This window comes from Mustela erminea, chromosome 12, assembly GCF_009829155.1.
Source record: "Mustela erminea isolate mMusErm1 chromosome 12, mMusErm1.Pri, whole genome shotgun sequence".
In the NCBI taxonomy this organism is placed as follows: Eukaryota; Metazoa; Chordata; class Mammalia; order Carnivora; family Mustelidae; genus Mustela; species Mustela erminea.
The window spans coordinates 71,378,679-71,404,291 of NC_045625.1; the positions used below are offsets into that span (position 1 = coordinate 71,378,679).

The following is a 25,613-nucleotide window of genomic DNA, read 5'->3' on the forward strand; positions in this document are numbered from 1 at the left end:
TGAGTGTTATGTGTTTGTCTATGTGGTTGTTATATATAACACACACACACACATATATATATATATGTGTTAACATGTGTATGTGGTATGATCATTGAGTAAATATGTTGGGTATGTTTGTGTGTCATATGTACTGTCTGCTGTATGTATTGTGTTCTGTGTGAATCTTACTTATATTTTGTGTATGTATGGAATTTTGTATGTTGTAGTGTATGTATGTATCTGTGTGAATCCAAGGAAGCTGGGTCAAATAGAGACTAGTAAGCCAAAAAAAAAAAAAAAGGAAAAGAAGAAAACATTGATACTCTGGCTACATATCAAACATATAAGTTGCATGTACAACCATGGAAATTGCAAACAGCGTTAATAATAAGACTGAGCATGAAGGACAAGATTTTAAGTGCACTGTGCATCTGTGTGATGTGTGTGAGTGCATGAACCTTCATGCACTCACACATAGACAAAATGTTAGGAGCCTGAAAGCATAGGGTGGGCCATTTTACAAGGACTATTGATTTCCTGGGTTCCTCTGGGCTTGCTTTTCCATGGATCTGGTTTTCTGAGCTGGCTAAAATTGTAGTAGGTGTGGATTTCTGCCAATACATTAACAGTCTCTGATCTCTGCCCTATCTGTTATAGATGAGGGACTCAAGAGTAATTTAATTCTCTTTGAAGCTTTCTTCCTATTACAATAATAACTTAATATTGAATAATAAACTATAGTTTGAAAATGATTTCACAATCATTAAAGTGTTTTTCCTTACAATTCTAGAAGGTAAGGTATACGTCCTACCCACTGACCCAAGAAAGAAAAAACTTGAAAAGAAGATAAAACAGTTAATTTTGCCCAAAAAGGAAACTGAAGCTCAGAAAGATTAGTGATCATGTCTAAATACATGTGACTTTAAGTGTAAAGCTGAGACTGGAAATCACATTTTTTGATTATTAACCAAGCGCTAGAAATATCATAACATACTAACCATGTTTCGCATCCTGGGCATATTTTCATTATCATTTTATAATATCTGATAGTAAGGAATTACCTTTAAATTATCCTTGAAAGATTTCAATAATTTTGGAGATTAACAATTCCTTCTTTGGCCGATATAAGACCTGGCAGGAAAATGCATTTAATAAAATGCTATGCACATAGTTCTAATCTTGGTTCGAACCCCTATAATTAGGGTATATATACACTATATATACACTCTATGACTTGGTTTCCTTGCCTTCAGTCTTATTTTTTCTGCTGTATCATTCGAATGCTGCCAGGAGTATCTTTAGAAAATGCAAATAAGATCACCCCTTGCTTTGATTAAAATCCTTTGGTTGTCCACACAGCCCCAGCAAGAAATCCAGTGTCCTTAGCAAGCCTCTCTCTCTCTCTTTTTTAAAGATATTTTTTATTCCTGAGAGACAGAGACAGAGACAAAGAGAAGAAGCAGGCGCCCCTCAGAGCAGGGAGCCCGATATGGGGCTCGATTCCAGGACCCTGAGATTCTGACCTGAGCTGAAGGCAGCTGCTTAACCGACTGAGCCACCTAGACACCCCATTAGTAGGCCTCTCTTAAGGAGTTTGCAGACCAAATTCATTTATTTCCAAATTCATTTCTTACGTTGTGCTACTTCATATACTATATTGCAACCAAACTTAATCATTATTCAGTATTCAAGTTTGCCACATTCTTTTAAGACTCTGTAACTTATTTACAATTTCCCCTTCCTAGAAATGCCATTCTTCCTCGTCTTTCTGAAGAAATTTTCACTATGCATCTAAATTAAGAATTTTCTCTCTCTCCTGCACTCTGTATATCACTGGTCATGCTATCCAAAACAATACATTACACTTATTTACTTATATGTACATCTTCTACTAATCTGAAAGCTCTTTGATTGCAAGAACCAAGTCAGTTATGCTTCTATACCTCCACTGACTAGCACAGAACATGGCATCTGTTGACCAGATGATGTTGACTTTCAGCGGTTGGCAAAATATGACCTACAACCAAAATACAATCCTTCCTGTTCTTACAAATAAAGTTTTATTAGAACATAGCCCTGCCTAGTCATTTATGTTATGTCGATAGTTGCTTTTGCGCTCAATGACAGAGATGAGTAGCTACGATGGAGACAGGATGAACTGCAAAGCCAAAACTATTTACTATCTGGTCTTTACAGAAAACAACAACAAAAACAACAACAAAATTGTCAACCCCTGGCTCAGATAATCTCTAATGACCTTAAAGTATTGCTTTGATTGCAATATGGGCTTTAAGAAAAATCACATAAAAGGCAAGAAACATATTTAGAATTTACTGCATTGTACTCACTGAGGTACCAGAAATTTTGCATTTATCTTTTTTGCTATTTTTATTATTGCTGCTGTTGTATATTCCTTTTTTCTTTTTTTTGTTGTTGTATATTCTAACTGCAGTTTAAATCTATGTCATCTCCATAGTGTACAGTTCAGATAGCAAAGAACTAAATTGCCAGGTAAATCTGGATAAATGTTTAATTATTAAAAATACAGAATATATTCTTTACTCAGAAATTTTAAGGGATAATGGATATTTGAGTCTTCAAAAAACATATAAAAGCATATTTGAATACCTTTAAACATACATTTGGATTAAAAAAAATCAATCAAACAACTGGATAAATACCAGTCAATTACTGAGAGGATATATCCTTGTAGTTTAAATTTATCTCACTAACCCATAAATTTATTTTATTTTTAGATATTTTATTTATTTATTTGACAGAGAGATTGAGCCAGAGAGGGACCACAAGCAGGGGCAGAGGGAGAGGGAGAAACAGTATTCCTGCTAAGCAGGGAGCCAAATGCAGGGCTCAATTCCAGGACCCTGGGATCATGACCTCAGCCGAAGGCAGATGCTTAACGACTAAGCCACCCAGGTGCCCCAATGAATTTATTTTTTATTATGGAAACCAGATTTATTTTCTGAAAAATGACTAAAATTTTGTAATGAAATTCTCTTTTCTTCTTCTTTTAGTAATGTGGATATTTTATAATTTGCTTTCCCTAATTTCCTTTGAATCACAATCTTAGTCTTATTATTATCAAGTAAATGTATTCCCCAAGCATAGCCTTACTCAGAAAATGCATACCTTCTTAGCCTTCATGGGGCTTAATTATATTGAATGATACTGTATTAAATATTTCTTTGTATTGAACCTGGAAATGGAGGTTCTAGAAGGATAAGGAGCCTAAATCCATTATTATCCTTGGTTTCATAATAACGTACCTTTACGATTGTATTAAACCCTGTCATTGTTTCCCTCCCCAAGTCAGCTACCACAAATAAGCTAAATGGCATTTAAATTAAGTAAGTTTAACATAAGTAATCTCTAAGAAATTTTTAACAAATCCTCATATATTTCAAGCTAATTGGAGGTGTGCTAGTGTATTATAAAACCAGCGTTAGGAGTTATTTCAAAGTTGAACCTGTATCATATATCACTCACTCTAATTGTCACTAATTTACTTATTTTTTATTTTTTTATTATGTTAAGTTGGCCACTGTATATTACATCTTTAGTTTTTGAGGTAATAGTCAATGATTGCATATAACACCCAGTGCTCACCACAACATGTGCCCTCCTTAATACTCATCATTCTTAAATAATCTATTACCTGTCATTAAGCACAAATACATGTTTTCTTGACACTTCACCCGTTAAAGCATAATAACGACAATAATAAAATGATAAAAATAGTAACAACCCAACAAACAAAATTCAAACCCAGAGCATTTCAAGGTATTCCTTTCAGAGTGATAAACAATCACCATATCATTCATATATATATATATATATATATATATATATATATATATATATGGTCATGTTATCCCAAACTATATATATATATATATATTTATATACCCTCAAAATGCACATAAACATAAATGACAAGTGAGATAATCAGGATATTTATGAGCCACACAATATTGTGATAGTATACGAAGAAAATAAGTAATACTTGATGGTAGTTATCATTTATTCTGAACTTAGCCTGTTTTTTCATGATAAAGAAATATTTCACAAAATAAAAGAGAAAATTTTTCACCTCTATTCCTTAAAATGTAGGCTATCTCAAAGCTTATATGAATGAAAATTTCAATATAGAGTGTTTCAAAGGTTTCGTTTGTTTAAATGGCAAACCCCAAAATTTGACAAGAGAATTTCTTCCATACAGATGTCCCCAGATTTACATCTTAGTCATGCTTGTCAAGTCAAAATACTATAAGGACTTCTTATGTTGGTTATGAAGAAAGCAAAACTGACATCTATTGAAATTTCAAATTTCCTATATCATGACTTTTTATTTGCTTATTTTATTAATTTATAGGGGAGGTACGTTAAAGTCTCTCCCTGTAACTGCACATTTGTCTCTATTTTTGGTTCTGTCATTTTTTGCATTATGTATATTGATACTATGTTATTTGGTGCATATAAATTTATAATTCTATCAACCTGGTATTAAATTTTTATCAAGAGTAAATGTTTCTCTTTATCTACAGTAATGCTTTTTTTTTTTAAAGCTTTTATTTATTTATTTGACAGACAGAGATCACAAGTAGCCAGGGAGGCAGGCAGAGAGAGGGGTAAGCAGGCTCCCTGCTGAGCAGATAGACCAATGTGGGGTTCAATCCCAGAACCCTGGGATCACAATCAAGCCAAAGGCAGAGGCTTTAATCCACTGCACCTTCCAGTGCCCCTACAGTAATGCTCCTTATTCTAAAATCTACCTTGTCAGATATTTGTATAGTTACACTTTACTTTCTTTTCATTATTGTTTGCATGGCTTCTATCTTTCCATTCTTTTACTTCCCACCATACAATGCAATATATTTAAGGCATGACTGCTGTAAGCAACATTGCTTTAACTCTCAGTTTGAAAAATGTTTACACTTAATGTACAGATACATCTGAGTTAATATCTAGCATCTTCTCTGTTTTCTAGTTGTTTCACCTATTTTTTATATTCTTTCCTTGCTTTTCTCCTGGAATATTTCATGTCTTTATTATTCCATCTTCCCCATCTATTGCTAATTAATAATACAATCATCCACTATTATTTTAATGGCTACCTTACAGATTATAACACACACCTTTCTTTTATGTCATTTATTAATTTTACAAGTTCCCAGTTAGAACTTTAGAACAATTCTACTCCATTTGTTCCAATGGCCCTTCCCTTAATGTTGTTATATATTTTAATTCTGCAATAGATGTAGACACCAAAAGGACATCAGTGCTGTTCTGTTCAGATGATATTAAAATATGTCTGTCCACATATTTTCACTTTCTGTTACTCTTCATTCCTTCCTGAAATTCTTTGTTTCAACTTGAGTTTATTTTTTTCTTTTTAAAGACTTCCTTTTGTATTTCAATTAATGCAGATCTGATGGGGATGAAAATTTTCAGTTTTGCTTCCCGTGAATGTCTTAAAGATTATTTATTTATTTTAGAGAGAGTGGAGGAGAGAAGCAACTCTAGTTTAGCCCAATGTCGTGCTCATGACCCTGAGATCACAGCCAAAGCTGAAACCAAGAGTCTGGCACTCAATGGACTGAGTTACCCAGGTGCCTCCTCTTTCTATTGCTGTCATTTTTAAAGGATATTTTCAGTGAGTATAAAGTTCTAAGTGGGCAGAATTTTTCCCCTACCACCTTAAAGATAATCATCATATTATTTTCCAGCTGCTGTTATTTGTGTTGAGAAGTGAGTCAACAGTTCTATTGCTTCTTGGAAGGTAAGGTGTCTTTTTCCTTCTGTCTGCCATTGATATCATCTCTTGGTCTTTGGTTTTCAACAATTTCAGTACAATATGCTAGACGTACTCTTATTTTTAATTATATCTCAACCAATTACCTCCTTTACATATTGCTTCTGTTCTTCTCTTCTTCTGGGACTCCACTATATGTCAGACATTTTTACTGTGTCTTATATAATCCTTTCTGCATGTTCATTCTTGTTCCTCTCCGTGCTTCAGCCCAGATATTTTCTAATGACCAATTCTCAGTAACCAATGTTCTGTTTTTCTTTTCTTTTCCTTTTTCTTTTTTTTTAAAGATTTTATTTATTTACCTGACAGAGAGAGAGATCACAAGCAGGCAGAGAGTCAGGCAGAGAGAAAAGGGGAAGCAGGCTCCCTGCTGAGCAGAGAGCCCAACGTGGGGCTCGATCCCAGGACCCTGAGATCATGACCTGAGCCGAAGGCAGCGGCTTAATCCACTGAGCCACCCAGGCACTCCCTGTTTTTCTAATGCTTCCATTCTGCTTCTAAAGTCATCATTAGATTCTTAAATTTTATTATTGTACTTTTTAATTCTATATTTTTATTTGTTTTTTAACTAAGTTCTACTTCTTGGTAGCATTTTTCATTTTTACTTTGTTGTTCTTTTCAGCATTTTAACAATACATTATTTTATTTATTTGTTTAAGATTTATCTCTTTATTTGAGAGAAAAAGAAAGAGAGAGGGAGCACCGGCAGGGGCAGAAGAAGAAGGAGAGAATCTCAAGCACACTCCCTGCTGAGTGCAGAGTCTGACATGGGGCTTGATCTCAGGACCCTGAGATCATGACCAGAGCAGAAAACCAAGAGTCAGACACTCAACCGAGCCACCTAGGCACCCCTTAATAACACATTATTTTAAAGTCTGCCTTTGGGGGTACCTGGGTGGGTCAGTTGGTTAAGTGTCCAACTTCTCATTTTGGCTCAGGTCATGATCTCAGGGTCCTGAAATCAAGACCTGTGCCAGGCTCCACACTTGGCCTGGAGTCTACTTGTGTCTCTCCTTTCCCATCTGCCTCTTCTCTCACTCAATCTCTCTCTCTCTAAAAAATGAATAAATAAAAATCTTTTTTAAAAAGTGTGTGTTTAGAAATGGATGCATTCCTAGAAACATATAAACTACCACAACTGAACCAGGAAGAAGTAGAAAGCCTGAACAGACCCATAACCAGTAAGGAGATTGAAACAGTCATTAAAAATCTCCAAACAAACAAAAGCCCAGGGCCAGACGGCTTCCCGGGAGAATTCTACCAAACATTTAAAGAAGAACTAATTCCTATTCTCCTGAAACTGTTCCAAAAAATAGAAATGGAAGGAAAACTTCCAAACTCATTTTATGAGGCCAGCATCACCTTGATCCCAAAACCAGACAAGGATCCCATCAAAAAAGAGAGCTATAGACCAATATCCTTGATGAACACAGATGCGAAAATACTCAACAAAATACTAGCCAATAGGATTCAACAGTACGTTTAAAGGATTATTCACCATGACCAAGTGGGATTTATTCCAGGGCTGCAAGGTTGGTTCAACATCCGCAAATCAGTCAATGTGATACAACACATCAATAAAAGAAAGAACAAGAACCATATGATACTCTCAATAGATGCTGAAAAAGCATTTGACAAAGTACAGCATCCCTTCCTGATCAAAACTCTTCAAAGTGTAGGGATAGAGGGGACATACCTCAATACCATCAAAGCCATCTATGAAAAACCCACCGCAAATATCATTCTCAATGGAGAAAAACTGAAAGCTTTTCCGCTAAGGTCAGGAACATGGCAGGAATGCCCATTATCACCACTGCTATTCAACATAGTACTGGGGTCCTAGCCTCAGCAATCAGACAACAAAAGGAAATTAAAGGCATCCAAATCGGCAAAGAAGTCAAATTATCACTCTTCGCAGATGATATGATACTATATGTGGAAAACCCAAAAGACTCCACTCCAAAACTGCTAGAACTTATACAGGAATTCAGTAAAGTGTCAGGATATAAAATCAATGCACAGAAATCAGTTGCATTTCTCTACACCAACAGCAAGAGAGAAGAAAGAGAAATTAAGGAGTCAATCCCATTTACAACTGCACCCAAAACCATAAGATACCTAGGAATAAACCTAACCAAAGAGGCACAGAATCTATACTCAGAAAACTATAAAGTACTCATGAAAGAAATTGAGGAAGACACAAAGAAATGGAAAAATGTTCCATGCTCCTGGATTGGAAGAATAAATATTGTGAAAATGTCTATGCTACCTAAAGCAATCTACACATTTAATGCAATTCCTATCAAAGTACCATCCATCTTTTTCAAAGAAATGGAACAAATAATGCTAAAATTTATATGGAACCAGAAAAGACCTTGAATAGCCAAAGGGATATTGAAAAAGAAAGCCAACGTTGGTGGCATCACAATTCCGGACTTCAAGCTCTATTACAAAGCTGTCATCATCAAGACAGCATGGTACTGGCACAAAAACTGACACATAGATCAATGGAACAGAATAGAGAGCCCAGAAATAGACTCTCAACTCTACAGTCAACTAATCTTCGACAAAGCAGGAAAGAATGTCCAATGGAAAAAAGACAGGCTCTTCAATAAATGGTGCTGGGAAAATTGGACAGCCACATGCAGAAAAATGAAATTGGACCATTTCCTTACACCACACACAAAAATAGACTCAAAATGGATGAAGGACCTCAATGCGCGAAAGGAATCCATCAAAATCCTTGAGGAGAACACAGGCAGCAACCTCTTCGACCTCAGCCGCAGCAACATCTTCCTAGGAACAACGCCAAAAGCAAGGGAAGCAAGGGAAAAAATGAACTATTGGGATTTCATCAAGATCATAAGCTTTTGCACAGCAAAGGAAACAGTTAACAAAATCATAAGACATCTGAGAGAATGGGAGAAGATATTTGCAAATGACATATCAGATAAAGGACTAGTGTCCAGAATCTATAAAGAACTTAGCAAACTCAACACCCAAAGAACAAATAATCCAATCAAGAAATGGACAGAGGACATGAACAGACATTTCTGCAACGAAGACATCCAGATGGCCAACAGACACATGAAAAAGTGCTCCATATCACTCGGCATCAGGGAAATACAAATCAAAACCACAATGAGATATCACCTCACACCAGTCAGAATGGCTAAAATCAACAAGTCAGGAAATGACAGATGCTGGCGAGGATGCGGAAAAAAAAGGGGAACCCTCCTACACTGTTGGTGGGAATGCAAGCTGGTGCAGCCACTCTGGAAAACAGCATGGAGGTTCCTCAAAATGTTGAAAATAGAACTGCCCTATGACCCAGCAATTGCACTACTGGGTATTTACCCTAAAGATACAAATGTAGTGATCCAAAGGGGCACGTGCACCCGACTGTTTATAGCAGCAATGTCCACAATAGCCAAACTATGGAAAGAACCTAGATGTCCATCAACAGATGAATGGATCAAGAAGATGTGGTATATATACACAATGGAATACTATGCAGCCATCAAAAGAAATGAAATCTTGCCATGCGACAACATGGATGGAACTAGAGCGTATCATGCTTAGTGAAATAAGTCAAGCAGAGAAGGACAACTATCATATGATCTCCCTGATATGAGGAAGTGGTGATGCAACATGGGGGCTTAAGTGGGTAGGAGAAGAATCAATGAAACAAGATGGGATTGGGAGGGAGACAAACCATAAGTGACTCTTAATCTCACAAAACAAACTGAGGGTTCCTGGGGGGAGGGGGTTTGGGAGAAGGGGGTGGGATTATGGACATTGGGGAGGGTATGTGCTTTGGTGAGTGCTGTGAAGTGTGTAAACCTGGTGATTCACAGACCTGTACCCCTGGGGATAAAAATATATGTTTATAAAAAATAAAAAATTAAAAAAAAAGTGTGTGTTTGATAACCCCCATAAGTGGTTAATTTGACTTTTCTCTTGATTTTCTTTCTTGGTATGCCTGGTAATTTTAGGGAATGCTAGACATTTATATTAATAATTGCAGAGGTTCTAGATGACTTTATCTTACTCCAGACAGCCTTTACTCTATACTTTGTATAATTATCTTAATTTAGTCAGGAGGCAAGCCTTGGTATATACCTGGTTCACACTCATTCTTAGGATATAGTTCATTAAGGGTTTCAACTGTACCTGATGGATGCTGAACTTAATTGTTTTTCTCAGAATCATAAAACTGCTAAATATTCCACCGTGTTTTTCAGTAGGTTTCTGCTTAGCTTCATAGCCTCTTTCCCTATGTAACTTAAGATTTCAAAATCATGAAATGTCTGATACTTCTTTATGCCATGCTTATCTCTATGATTTCTACCCCTCAGTTCAGACCTTAGCAATGGCAGCATGCCTCTATGATCATAATTCTTATTAGGCAGGCCCTCCTCCCCAGTTCTGAAAACTTTCTTTCCACTTGCACATTCAGGATTCGAAGTGGTAATGGCTTTTTATTGTTGCTGGTCTCAGGATACTTCACCCTCTACTGTTGCTTACTTTAGTCATGCCCACAATTCTTACATACTATCCTTATTGAAATACCTTCAGTTAAACCAGTTCAGTAGGTTGTTCTTTACTTACCAGTACCCCGACTGGTACAGTATATAACTCTCAGAAAGGTAAGAACTGCTACTCTGAGGTATTAGTATTTTAAAATCCACAATCTTAAGCAAAATTTGTGCTTTAACTGGATGCTTTAAGATATATCAAAGAGTTTTGTTATCCATCTGATTCATATAATTTGTAAGTAAAGAGGCTAGTTATATGAAACAGAGGAAAACAATTTTATACAGATTGTTCTTTGGTTGAATAAGTCTGTGAAGTCTAAGCATTGTCTTGAATGAAATATCTCATTCCTCTCTGCTTCTTCTTCTTTTGATAAATACGTGGAATTGTTTATGGAACCCTTCTTATCAACAACCTCACCAGCTATCAGACATTTACATACCATAAACAAAATGAACAATATGTTGCATATATCATTTCATCAAGGCCAGTCCCTTCGACCTTCAAAATGAGTCATTAAGAAATGTTGCATAAATGTCACACTCTAGTCTCCCAAGACAGAAATCTTGGTGTCAATCAAAACTCCCTGCAATTTGTTACCTACTGATGAAGTTACTTCCCCATTTGAAAACCTTTATATTACCCTTGAGAGAAATTTCAGTGTTCCCTCCATCATACCCCATTGCTTTTTTTTTTTTCTTTTCAGCGTAACAGTATTCACTGTTTTTGCACCACACCCAGTGCTCCATGCAATATACGCCCTCCTTAATACCCACCACCTGGCTCCCCCAACCTCCCACCCTCTGCCCCTTCACTAACCTCAGGTTGTTTTTCAGAGTCCATAATCTCTCATGGTTCACCTCCCCTTTCAATTTCCCTCAACTCCCTTCTCCTCTCCATCTCCCCATGTCTTCCATGTTATTTGTTAAGCTCCGCAAATTAGTGAAACCATATGATAATTGACTCTCTCTGCTTGACTTATTTCACTCAGCATAATCTCTTCCAGTCCCGTCCATGTTGCTACAAAAGTTGAGTATTCATCCTTTCTGATAGAGGCATAATACTCCATAGTATATATGGACCACATCTTCCTTATTCATTCGTCCATTGAAGGGCAACTTGGTTCCTTCCACAGTTTGGCGACCATGGCCATTGCTGCTATAAACATTGGGGTACAGATGGCCCTTCTTTTCACTACATCTGTGTCTTTGGGGTAAATACCCAGTAGTGCAATTGCAGGGTCATATGGAAGCTCTATTTTTAATTTCTAATTAAGACATATGCCAAACATTATAAGAACTTGTAATCTATAATAAAATATAATAATAACTAATAAAAATCATAATATGATTAAGATTTAAGTTATGAAGTTATTAAGTTAAGTGATTAAGATTTAGTAAAGACTAAACCTAGAAAAATGTCCAGGAAGTTCAACTGAGTATGAAATGGGATTTGAATGCCCACAAATGTGAGTAGGAATCATTTCTACCTGGTTGGGAAAGAGCATCAGTACATATCTTCCCCCAAGTCAGTTAAAAACTTCAGTGGCAGGGACGCCTGGGTGGCTCAGTTGGTTAAGCAGCTGCCTTCGGCTCAGGTCATGATCCCTGCATCCTGGGATTGAGTTCCACATCGGGCTCCTTGCTCAGCAGGGAGCCTGCTTCTCCCTCTGCCTCTGCCTGCCATTCTGTCTGCCTGTGCTCACTCTCTCCCCCTCTCTCTCTCTGATAAATAAATAAAATCTTTAAAACAAACAAACAAACAAACAAACAAAACCTTCAGTGGCAAAGCTTGGATTTTAAAAAGAACTAATAAACATATGTCTAGCCATTTGACAGGTCCTTTGAGCCCCACTTCCCTCATTTGATCTAATAGTTCATAGGACATTTTTGCTAGAGAAATGAACTCTTACATATAGACTGCCTCAGGTTAGTTCTCTGCTATTAAATCTTTAGAAGAGGAGTGAACATGAAAAAGTTTCTAGATCAGTAGAGTGATGTTCTGAAGTTCCATTGTTTTTGAGTCCTACTTTTCTGATACAAGTCTTCTCTAACCCATCAAAGAGAGTTGTTGGTGAAAAGGAAGAGAAAATATGATGAGATGAGAGAAATGAGTTCCATGATGTTCATATCATCCATTTGGGCCTCGAGGTAAAAATGCTATGCGAGGAGTTCTTTGCTGGTACCAAAAATAGAGAGAAACTGTGAAAAGTGAAAGCCTCTGGGGTTCAGGAGCCCCAAGACAACATCAACAGTCTCCATTTGCTACCTCTAAGAAGGTTTGTAAAGGGCAGAAAAATATTTAGTTTTGGACATGGGACCTGAACATCACAGAACCCAGAAATACCTGAGCAATGTTGGTAGTAAGGACCTCTTGAAAGAGGTAGATCCCTGATTATGACATTAATTGCTACCTCGGTACCAGAACCAAAGACAGCAAGTGAAAAGAAGCCACAAGTCCAGTGTTTTTCCTTCTTTTTAGATGAAAAACAATCCTAATGACCTGGGGGGAGTGGGAGAAGTACCCACTCCAAACCATATAATTATTCCTATTAGCTGATATTAATTAAACATTCTGATGAGAAATTTATATACCTAAACTCACTTAACTTTCCTAACAATCTCATGTAGTAGTTATAATCACAGAGAGGCAGAAAACTGGTTCACATGGTGACTCCACCACCTTTGGGCTATAAGGCCAGAGCAAGTTATCTAACCAATCTATGATTAAGTTTTTCTTTTTCAAAATGGAGATGATAATATCAATAATAATAATAACAATAAAATAATATCAACAAGGCATTTAATACATTAATTCTATCCATTACAAATGCATTTCTAAATATGTTATGCACTTGCTATTTCACTCATCTGACATTGCTGTTTACTCTTTTTCCCATAAGATGAATTTAATAAGAAAAAGTAAGGATGGGTTCTCACCAATATTTCCAACAGCATGCAAAGGAAGAGGGAGGAAAAAACCTTTCCTTTACATTGTCCAGCATCTTGTTGCATTATCTGTGCCTAGAAACCACCCAGAAAAAAATTATGTTGTTTTTATAATTGGTAAAATGATAGTTAACAATGATCCCAAGTTTTTAGCTCAAAAGGAAAATGGGCTTCAGAAGTAGAGTTAAATAAGGCAGCTGTATTGTGGACGCATGAATTCACACTCACAGCCCTGCCTTCAGGCACCCCCTTGACCCTCTGGCATCCCTTAGAGGACAGGGAAATGTCAGCCAGCAGCCTGAGGTCATTATTTCTGACATAGCTTTTATTCCACTTCCAATAATCTTAGTGAAGTTTCCAGCTTTCCCCCCACATGCATCACATGTCCATCAGCACCACAACATGCATATGGGTATAAGCCATGGCAAAGAGATTGTGAATAGGTCATATTTAAATTTTTCTTTCCATACTGACAGATGACATGGGGCTCCTATGGGTGTACATTTGACACCCTCATGAATACAAAATGAATTTATTATGATTAGTGCTTTCACCTAGAATACGACATTAATTCATAATGATTGATGGGCTACTTAAAATAAAGTAGTAACCTTTTCCTAAGGTGGCTAGGTGACCCCACATCTACTTCATTAGTAATATTCTCTGAACTGTATTTATGTAAATGGGAAAAAACATCATAAGCCTACTTTATCCCTTGTAGTTGAGCATAGCTCTCAGTATAACTATATCTTATACAAACCAAAATATAATTCTGTTTCTGGAATATTTGAAAATTTGTATTTCCATCCTTGGAAAAATAAGTACACTGAAAGTGAACAAAATGTTCACCAATCATTAAAAATATAGTAATGATCATTTTAAGTCATATTAGGAAGAGCTGTTTATGTGCCTTTTGCTGTCAAGAACTATTATTTAGTTCTATCTTAGATGAATCAATGGTGAGTCTCGCTCACATGACTAATATGATGTTTTCACTGATGCATGTGTTACATATTTATGAAGAAACAAAACCTCAGGTCATTTAGTACGGATTCTTACTCACTCCTTTAGACTAAAATATATGAACAAAGGGAATCTCTGCACCCTACATTCAAGCTGTTGATTGATATTTAGAAACTGCTTGAATAAGAAAGGGCAAGAGTTTAAAAAAAAATTTTTTTTAATACAGAAAACCAGTTGGGAAGTTGCATACTATTGGGTTTTCTTGGCTTTTCTACCAGTTCTTTTCAATGTGGTACTTCTCACAGCCTACCTACTCATCTACTCATATCATTATGAAAATGGACCCCACACCTTTTTAGTATGATTTTGACCTAAAGAACAAAGTAAAGGTTACATGACAAGTAGAATAAACAATCCATGATACACTGAAATAAGAATAACATGATGTACAAGATATCAACAAGGATGAAAAAAACTGAGTTGCTTGAATTGTATTCTGCCTAGAAACACAGAGGTATAATGGTGAGTGCTGTGAGTTATGTAAGACTGATGATTCACATGCCTGTACCCCTGAAGCAAATAATACATTGCATGTTAATTAAAAAAAAAAGATACAAAGCATAAAACAAAATCAAACATTATGGAATGCTACTTAACCTCTCATCAATGTGCAATGTAGGAATCTAACATACCAGATGCAATGGTGATTCATTCAAGCTAATATTTATTGAGAGATTTCCATGTGTACTGAAAGGGATGCAAATATAAAATTGGTCATGACTAGAAGAAAAGTGAAGACATACACATAAATAACTAATATATATAAGATAGAGAGTGGCAAGTAACAGTGATACACGAAATAAAGATAATCACCTGTAACAGTTCAAAGGAGAACCAGAAAGGCTTGTGAAAGAAAGTTCATTAAATCTAGGCCTTAAAATATAGACTTAAGAAAGAGATGTGGAAAAATCCATCTGGAAAAAAAATGAGATTAGGCACCAAACCTGGTATTCCACTAACAAACTTCAAGGTGTTCCATTTAGCTCTTATGTTACGGATGAGTGAGGAAGATGTTGGGGAATTACTTATTAGTAATATTTACTGAGTGCCTCCTATGTGTCATGCACCACTCAATATGCTAGGGAAAGACCAGTGATCAAAACAAACCAAATCACTGCCCTTGGGGGAAGGGAGGCAACATTCTAGTAGTTATAAACATATGCCACAAATGTCTCGAGCCCATGATCACTTTCCACAGTAGCCTTCTTCATGATTAATCTCCTCTCAGAGTAGACAAAACAAACCCACACACACAAGCACACACACACATTATTCATTTAGACCCTAAATTTTAGAGGATCACCATTTAATGTTGTCCAATTAATCACCAATTAATGTTGTCTGATTATACCTGAGCAAATCTGGCATTTCTCAAAGTGGGTAGAGGAAAAAAAGAAGATGGGCCCAAAAAGGGGGCAAAGAGAAGGAATCTCCCCTGGTTTTCAATGCTGGACGCAAATTAGAATCATCTGGGGAGATTTAAAAAAATACCCATGTCTGGACACCGACTCCAGAGCAATTAAACCAGACTCCTCTCTGGAGGTTGGACCCAGACATCATTATTTATTTTTAAAGTTCCTCAGGTAATTCAAATGTGCAGGCAGATGAAAAACCATTGAAGTAATCAATACTCCAAAGGACTATCTCACTACTCCCCCCCCCCCCCCCACCCCGCTTCATTGTATAGTTAGATAAGTAGATAACTTGCATTAACCGCCTAAATCTTTTGTTATAATCCAGTCAACAAGTCAGAATTTTGGAGATGGGAAAGGAATCAGATTTGGGGACAGCTGAGAAAAAGCCTAAAAAAGTGAAACTGACAATCATAAGGAGAATTACTTGGAGGTGGCATTGAAGTAAGTGGGGAGAAGTTGAAATGCAAATATGATTTCTTAGATTTGAGTCTTAGCTTCACAGCTGACTTTGTGATTTTCTCATTTATAAAACTGAAAAATATAATAAAAGACCTCTTCCTCATACCTTGTAGGGCTCTACTGAGAATCAAGGGAGACAGTATTGGTAAAAGTCTATTGTAAACCAAAAAAAACTCTACTACAAGTTTGAGGGATTATGGCCTAACAGATGAAGCAACATCAGAAAGGAAAAAAAAAAAAAAAAAAAAATCCCTAGTGAACAATGTCTAAAGCAGTGTCTTTATTATGGATTTAGCATGCATTTAGATATGGCAAGTAAAACCAACACTTTTAGAGGTACACTTACCAACTAAAGTCATTTTTTTTTTATATGCAAGGTATTTATGTTATATATTTAACCAGCAAAGGTTTTCCTACAGAAGCTCTACTAGAAATCCTTGCTAATAATGGCAGGAAACAAAAACTAATCAGCTGTTAACAATCCTATCAGATTATCCTAATTTAGTTTACAACCAAATAAGGAGGAGAAAAGGAAACGTGGTGGCAGAAGCGGGGGGAGTAGTCTTAACAGTTCATGAAGAAAGCAGTAAATCTCTCTGATAGAAGATAAACTTCTTAGGCACCAAGGCAATGAAAATGGTGTTGATCTATGTGTCCACAGATGTGGCTCCAGGGTGTAATCTGTCCAGCTGCTCAATATCAGGACAGCCACATGGGCAACACCTCAGGGAAGATAAATAGGAAACCTCTTAGTCAGGGAGATAAACACAATTGCTGCTGCTAGTTCTTACATGGAAAACCTGCTGATTGTCACTGTTGGATGGAGGAAGTGCTACCGAAATATTCTGAGGCGAGCAAAAGACCTGGCCACAAACCCAAGAGGTAGGATGCAGACAGACACAAAGTTTTGCTCGTATCAATTCTCTCAAGGTGGATAAGGATAACCACTGGATTTCCTTAGGTATTAGATTGAACAAATTTAGAAAGCATAAAACAATTGGGAAACTTGAATGTAAAATAACATGTAAATTTGTATAACTTACACAATTGTTAGGTGTAATATGTACAAGCTACCCCTCAAGTTTAGGGAAGATCAGAAACATGAAAGTTTGGAGAGAAAAATGTATTAGTATATTGGCCAATGGATCAACACCCCATTCCATTAGCACCAATAAAAGTCAACCCAACCTTTATGTAAAGAGGGTCTTATACTAGTAGACAGGAGGGGAGAAGGGAATAAAACTATCTAATGAAAAGAAGATGGAAGAGAACTCATTTTAAAGATAAACATTTTGGAGGTGCCTGGGTGGCTCAGTGGGTTAAAGCCTCCGCCTTCAGCTCAGGTTGTGATCTTGGGGTCCTGGGATCGAGTTCCCGCATCGGGCTCCCTGCTCATCAGGGAGCCTGCTTCCTCTTCTCTCTCTGCCTGCTTGTGATCTCTGTCAAATAAATAAATAAAATCTTAAAAAAAAATTTTTTTTAAATAAAAAGATAAACATTTTGGCCTTCTCAGAATTTTCAGTCAAGTAATATGCCAAATTCAGGAAACAACATGGATGTTTAGAGCAAATCCATGCCTTTTTAAATTACTAAAGCCAACACATTATTATTCATTATGTGTGCATTCATTCAGCAATTACAACATGTAGATAAAACCCTAGGCCTTGAGGAAGAAAAAGAAGCATCAGCTTTCAAAGAGCTTACAAAGAACCAAGAGATGATGCCACATAAAAAGCAGCAATGCAGAGTAAAAAATACAAGCCCTACAGCAAAAAGTACCATCAACGGTGAAGAGGGAGGGAGATTCCTTCTAAAAGGCTTGATTGTGGAAGGATGAAGCTGCTTTTATTTTCTTGTCACTTTCATAACTTGACCTAAAATTGATTCTTCCTCATTATAATCTCTTAGAATATATCTCAGTGGAATAAATAATCTTGGGTTATTTTTTAAGAAACTTACTTGAATTTCTGCCTCTAGTTTCAGTAGGATGTCAACCCTGAGACTAAAGGTCTAGAATGGTGTCCAGCCTCTGAGAGCAGTTCTAGCTCATTTCTGACTTGATTTAAACCTATAGGAGGGGTTATTACCAAGGGTACATCCATGGGCTGCCCATATTGATGGGTTCTTTGCCATTACTTGTAAAAATGCTATAAGGAGGTACCCTGGTGGGTCTTTTTCATTCTTTCATCAAACTATGTCAAACCAGGAGGTGCTCTAAGGCATTCCTCAGATCTGTAGTACAGCATCAGGTCAGCCTGGGGAGAAGTGGACACAAGTGGGTTCCCCAGGACCTAGATGGAAATGGGGTCCTGGAGAGCAGAGTTCCCTCAATAAAGGCAATTTTGTTTTGTTTTGTTTCTGGCTTTGTATTGAAAGGACTTCCTTGGTTTAGCTTTCATGCTTTCCTTAAGAAAGGGAAATACAAAAGTCATTTTCAGGTGATATAATACGTATGTGTTCAAATGATAATATTGTCCTCAGATCACATGACATTCAGATATTCTACTGGTTCTAACTGAAAATGGTGAAAGCCACTGAATTTGAGAACATAGTCCTGGTCTTTATCTAACAATGTTGGCAACCATTTACCAGAGAATTTTTCAGAGTTTTATAAAGTGGGTGTTGATGGTACCCAAAGCAGGCATCAGTAATCTTCACTGGAACAGAATGAATGGGAAGGAAGGAAGACAGAAACTTTCTGTTTGGTATAATTGTAGTTTAATGTGCTTTAATACATCCCTGGATTGACTTGTATAAGGCACATACACACACACACACACACACACACACAACCAGTCAATTTCAGTGAACAGAAAACAAAATACCTAAAACCAGCTATTTATATTGTATGTAGATAATCACTGCTTGACTGACTGAATTTTTCATGTTCTAACCAGCTGTTTTGGCATTTTGTAGACACAGCCTGAATAATTCCATCTACATTCTATCAGTCCTAAATTAAAGTGACAATGTGTTTGTGTTTAGTAGCTTTTTCTAAAATTGATAACATTGTCAACAATTAAATGGTTGGCCCAGCTTCCTAAAATACAGACATTTCCCACAGTAGATTGGTTGTTCCAAAAAAACCAAGTTTCCTCATTTCCAAAGGGCATTACAGAGACCACAGTACTACAATGACCACCTCTTTTTCTTGTTTTCAGGATCCACTTATCAATACCTCGCTTAAGTGGTACGTAAATTTATTTTAAATGGCTTACCTCCATTTAGGTGCCTATCAAGAGAAATGGAAACGTCTGTTCCAAAGTTATCAAAAATTTCCTGATAGCAATTTTTTTATTTAATTAAAAAATGAGAGAGAGAAAATCAAATCATGTCACAGGCAGGTGGAAGGACACCGCAGGCAGGACTGTGTTTTCCAATGGCATCCAGCGAGATAATGAGTCCATGTCTATGGAAATTGATTCATTAATATTTCATCGAGGCAGCTTCAGAGCAATTCAAGAACCAGCTCCCAGGAATTCAATCAGTAAATTCAATGAATTGTTGAGCTTAAAATACCAGGGGGGCAAAAATATACATATATTTGGCATGTGTGCATATTTATACATACTGATGTGACACGTATATGCACATGAATACAGGCATACATATTAAAACACAGCACATGTAAGAGACTGTCATTTCTAGGCGTAAACCTAGTCTCACCTGCCTATATTCTTTACTTAGGAAGAATTACTAAATAAAAATTCACTCCATTTAATATCATTCTGTTCAGTACCTGACATGCAAAACAAGTTAAAAAAAAATGTTGACCACAACTTGTTCACTGTTAATCATATGTTAATCAATACAGTCCCTTCAATCAATTAACAGCACATAAAGGCAGCTCTCAAGGACTCACGTTGAGAGCAGAAAAAGAGGGGATCTAATATTTCATGGAAGAAAGGCTGCTGGTCTGGGGCAGAACAGGTAATTTACCATGTGATATGCACATTGAGAAGGACCAGTTAGGGAAATAGATTCAAATTATCATGTCGGCTAAGTAATTGGTCTTTGGGTGTCCCTAAACACCAACCTATAAATAATTTTATTTTCATTTTGGATCAATGTCTTCTAGCCCTTGTCTAACTAACCTGTATTGATGTCTTTTTAATTAAACCATGCGTGATATGCTCGCTCGGCAGTGGGGCATACTGAGTGTGCATGCTAGGAATTCCAGATAAGGTAATTATGCTATTTGTCACTGTCATGATTAATGTGTGACAGCTGTTATGACAGCTGTGCCACTGTTTTGTCACAATACTCTGTTCATCCATAACAAAATTAGCTGTCGCACTCAAAGGTACACACTTGCTGCTATTTCTTTCTGAAGTCAACAATGAGAAAATCGAGAGGGAATATTACATGAACTCTGTGACAAACAAGAAAAACGACATCTTTATTTTTTTTCTTTAAATGATGATATAACCTGCCTGCATTGCAAATGCAGATAGCTCACCTCTAGCAAACAAGCTGTCACAAGGAGCCAATCCACCACTAATCTAGCTAACAAGGTCTCAGTATGTGAGGGGATTGCTTCATAATTTGAATCTGCCTTGTCAGGCAAGCCTTTTAGATGTTACCCAAATTAGCATTGGCTGGAACTGTTACTGCCTGTCAAGGTGGAAAACTGCAAATGCAGAGTTATAATAGGAAGTAGGAGACTGACTCACCCTTTCCTTTGGGCGTCAGTCAAGTGGAGCAAACTAGGCGGCGCTTCCTCCATGTCCCTGAAGAGAGCTGTCCCTCCTCCCACTCCACTGTACCCAGGACTGGGAAGGATGCTCCCAGGAGCTGACTCCACCTCCCTCAAGGGAGCTGTCCTTCCTCCTGCACCACTGCCCCCAGGTCTGGGAAAGATGCTCCCAGGAGCTGACTCCAAATAGAGATGTAAAGTGTCAGACGACGGTAGTTATTAATGTTAACCAATACTGTTTCTTACAAAGCCCTAAAACTGTACCATAAAACCACAGTAGACACTGATGTGAAGAGACAGATGGCTATAACAATAGCGCCATTATTCTATAGCTTTGGGTGAAGCGGGTATTACATATGTTCCATAAATTTTAAAGAAAAAAGAAAAGTCCATGTGGATGTCTATTCATAATGGACAAAAAAAAAAAAAAAAACTAACATCAGACACCTTGAATGCTTTAGAAAGAAAGTATGTCATGTCAGATATGCATACCTAGGTGAACATGATATTTCCTATCTTAAAAATTAAAGGGAGAAAAGCTGTAATTATTATTTTGCAACAAGTGATTAGTTTTATCTATTCACAATATACTTAAATGTACCAATAACTTAACCAGCAAATATAATGTGCACTTTTAATAAGGATACTGTTTAAATCATGCCCATCTGCACTGTCTCTCCCAGGCCTCTTCTCCAAAAACAATCCTGGAACAGAAAACTGAATTATTTCAAACAATTATAATGATTACAAATGAACTGTTACCACCTGCTGCTGACTCTTGGCAGTCGTCAGTCAATGAAGGGTTTAATTAGAATATTTATCAACAATGACCAAAACTCCTTTTGATTTGTCCCTGATTTCTCAATGTGGGAAAGAGAAACTCTTTGCAAATTCAAACAATTAAGAGATGCTGAGAAGGAAGCTGCTTGAAAATATTTCAAACCAGGACAACTATGCTTTATTCAATTGCGCTAATTGGTTTTCTCTGTGACAGGTATGAGAGGTCTTGATGATTCCAACACTTTTGATGAGTGTACCCTTTCTATCTCAGTCAATGGAGACCAAGAAAATTTATTGCCATATATTATTACCAAGAATATAGCACTCTGCTACTAGATCACATGTGGGTTTTAGATGAAGGAAGCAATGGCTGTTTCTGTGTGATGAATGTTCATACATTCTTAGCATTTAGAGAGAGCATCTTTGTTAACTCTGTTTCCATTCATCCTGAGACTTGCCTGTTGTTAAGTGTCCATCTTCAGGGTCTACCTCCAATGCCATCTCTTTCTGAAGCCTTTGCTGAAATGTCATCCCAAGTGTTCTTGACCTTCCTTTTTTTTTTTTTGAGCTCTCACAACACTTCTTGTTTTTTTATGTTAGGCATCAAATGCATTCGATTTGGGATGATAATTATTTGTGTGCTTTTCTTATCCACGAGTTCCCAGAGCACCAATCAAGAAACACTTCCTGAATCTTTTAATTCCTCACATAATCTATTATACAACCAGCCACACAGTAGGTCCTTTTGTTTATATTTATGAAGCAAATCACTTATTGCATAATTGAATGTTGAGAAGAGTGTGTATTATAGTATCTGCATTTAAGTGATACTAAAGTATTTAGGAGCTATTTAATGTGCATAACTTTTTATAAGTGAACATGAAATATTTAAACAAAAGCTCTTAAGTGATACTAATCAGACCACTCATAACATCATCTACTATACCCAGGTGGGATGTGAGATGATGGGACACCTGAAATAGCCATAGTAACAAAGGCTCCTAATTAAAGGGGGTGTTCCAATCATAGAGATAACTTACTCTTTCTGAAGCCAGGGAGCTCTAGACAACACCACTCTGTATAGCCAAGAAGGCATCTATGTACATTCACAGGTAGTATCAAACAGAACAAAATTTTTTTGCAGAAGTTTTATGGAGAAAATTTTTGCAGAAGGCAATTACACTGCAGGATAATTGCACTTCTAGAATTCCACAGGTCTGTGAAATTAGCAATTAAGAACCGAGAAAGTTACAGCAATCAAAACATAGTAGAGGAGGAAGCAAGGTGGTGGAGGAGTAGCAGACTGAAATATCATTAGGTCCCAGGAGTTCAGCTAGATAGTTATCAAACCATTCCAAACACCTACAAACTCAACAGGAGATAGAAGAGAAGAAAAGCAGCAATTCTAGGAGCAGAAAATCGACCACTCTCTGGAAGGTAGGACATACAGAAAAGTGAATCCAAACTGACTGAAAGATAGATTGTGGGGGTAGGGGCCAGCTCCTGGCAAGTGATGGAGGAGTGGAGCACAAAATCAGAACTTTTAGAAGTTTGCTCCACTAGGGGAATTTGCTCCAGAGGCTGAGCGGGGTGGAACCCTCACGGGGACAGTATGGTATCAGGACCTATGGGGTCACAAAAAGACCAGGGGTGCCTGGGTGCGACAGAACTGCCAGGTATCAGATGGGAATGCTTGCTACAGAGACGGAACCAAGGAGTGTGCTCTCAGCTCAGGGTTACCTAAAACCTTGACCCAAGGCACAGTCATGCCACTGGTCTTTGAGGAGGGACCCCACTAGTGGCAGTTCTGGAGAGACCCCCCCTTTCCTCCTCTGGGAGGAGCAGCACGGCAGCATGCTGCAGGAATCGGCTGTGTTTGGAGACTCCAAACAGGGCCATGCGCCAGAGATAGAAATGCTCAGTCATAGGATGGGTGGGCACGGAGCGCAGCCGGAGACCAGGGAGACAGGAGGAATTGACTGCTCTTCTCTGAGGGTGCACTAAGGAGTAGGGCCCTGAGATCTCAGCTCCTCCAGGCCAGACATTGGGAGGCTGCCATTTTCATTCCCATCCTCCAAAGCTCTACGGAAAAGTGTTCAGGGAAGAAAAGCCACCGAATGTGAACCAGAGCAGATTACTTACGCTGGCCCCTGGCAAGGGCAGTGCAATTCCGCCTCGGGCAAAGACATTTGAGAATCACTGCAACAGGTCCCTACCCCAGAAGATCAGTAAGAACATCCAGCCAAGACCAAGTTCACTGATCAATGAGAACTGCTGAACTCTAGAGCTAGAGGAAATCAGTGTACAGAATCAATGGCTTTCTTATATCCTTTTGTCTTGCAAAGTTAAATTTTTTTAATTTTACTTTTTCATATTCTATTTTCTTAACTTTTCCTATTTCCTCTTTTAACATTTTTAACTATTTTATCTTAACGATACAATTTAAAAAATCTTTTTAAATTTTCATTGTTATATTCATATTTTATCCCTTCATTGTATTTAACCTTATATTTTATATACATATAGGGTTTTTTTTTTCTTTAAAATTTTGGGATGCAATTTCTTCTAATAGATGAAAATATACCATAAGTCTAGCACATGCCTTTGTTCTAGTCTCCAGCCTGATCACATTCTCTTTTCTTTTTTTTACTTTCTTTTTCCACCCAGAAAGAATCTTTCTTTAATTTTTATCTTTATAGTCATATTCCATCCTTTCATTGTGCTTACGCTTATTTTTTTATATATGTAAGTTTTTTTTTCTTTAAAATTCTGGGAGGTAGTTTATCCTATGAGACCAGAATACACCCAAAATCAAGTGGGTGGTTCTGTTCTATCCACCAATTTAATATATATATATATATATATATATATATATACATATGTATATATGTGTGTGTGTGTGTGTTTTAAATTATTTGTTTGTTTGTTTGTTTTTAGCCATTCTTCTCCCCCTGGTTTTGGGTCTCTACTGATTTGGTGAGTGTATATTTTGGGGGGATCTTTCCCACACTTTCAGTGTATTATTCTATTGTTCATATATTCTTATCTGAATAAAATGACAAGGCAGAAAAACTCACCACAAAAAAAAGAACAGGAGGCAGTACCAATGGCTAGAGGCCTAATCAATATGGACATTGGAAATACATCAAAACTATAGTTCATTGGGTGTTGAGTTTGCTAAGTTCTTTATAGATTCTGGACACTAGTCCTTTATCTGATATGTCGTTTGCAAATATCTTCTCCCATTCTGTCAGTTGTCTTTTGATTTTGTTAACTGTTTCCTTTGCTATGCAAAAGCTTTTGATCTTGATGAAATCCCAATAGTTCATTTTTGCCCTTGCTTCCCTTGCCTTTGGCGTTGTTCCTAGGAAGATGTTGCTGCGGCTGAGGTCGAAGAGGTTGCTGCCTGTGTTCTCCTCAAGGATTTTGATGGATTCCTTTCGCACATTGAGGTCCTTCATCCATTTTGAGTCTATTTTCGTGTGTGGTGTAAGGAAATGGTCCAATTTCATTTTTCTGCATGTGGCTGTCCAATTTTCCCAGCACCATTTATTGAAGAGGCTGTCTTTTTTCCATTGGACATTCTTTCCTGCTTTGTCGAAGATTAGTTGACCATAGAGTTGAGGGTCTAATTCTGGGCTCTCTATTCTGTTCCATTGATCTATGTGTCTGTTTTTATGCCAGTACCATGCTGTCTTGATGATGACAGCTTTGTAATAGAGCTTGAAGTCCGGAATTGTGATGCCACCAACATTGGCTTGAAAAAGTGCTCCATATCACTTGGCATCAGGGAAATACAAATCAAAACCACAATGAGATATCACCTCACACCAGTTAGAATGGCTAAAATAAACAAGTCAGGAAATGACAGATGCTGGCGAGGATGTGGAAAAAGGGGAACCCTCCTACACTGTTGGTGGGAATGCAAGCTGGTGCAGCCACTC

General features: G+C 37.3%; 2 long non-coding RNA genes across 4 annotated transcripts in view; one reads left to right on the top strand and one right to left on the bottom strand.

Moving 5' to 3' along the window:
* Positions 1 to 20,109, top strand: part of LOC116570507 — a 36,698-nt gene extending 16,589 nt beyond the window's left edge. The window contains exons 4-5 of one of the 2 annotated variants that reach the window (XR_004277451.1): positions 19,355 to 19,383; positions 20,008 to 20,109. This is a non-coding gene — a long non-coding RNA (uncharacterized LOC116570507). The remainder of the gene's footprint in view (positions 1 to 19,354; positions 19,384 to 20,007) is intronic. The other variant, XR_004277452.1, reaches the window with a different exon arrangement.
* Positions 1 to 25,613, bottom strand: part of LOC116570513 — a 94,017-nt gene that overhangs the window by 44,052 nt on the left and 24,352 nt on the right. The gene's annotated exons all lie outside the window — the stretch shown is intronic.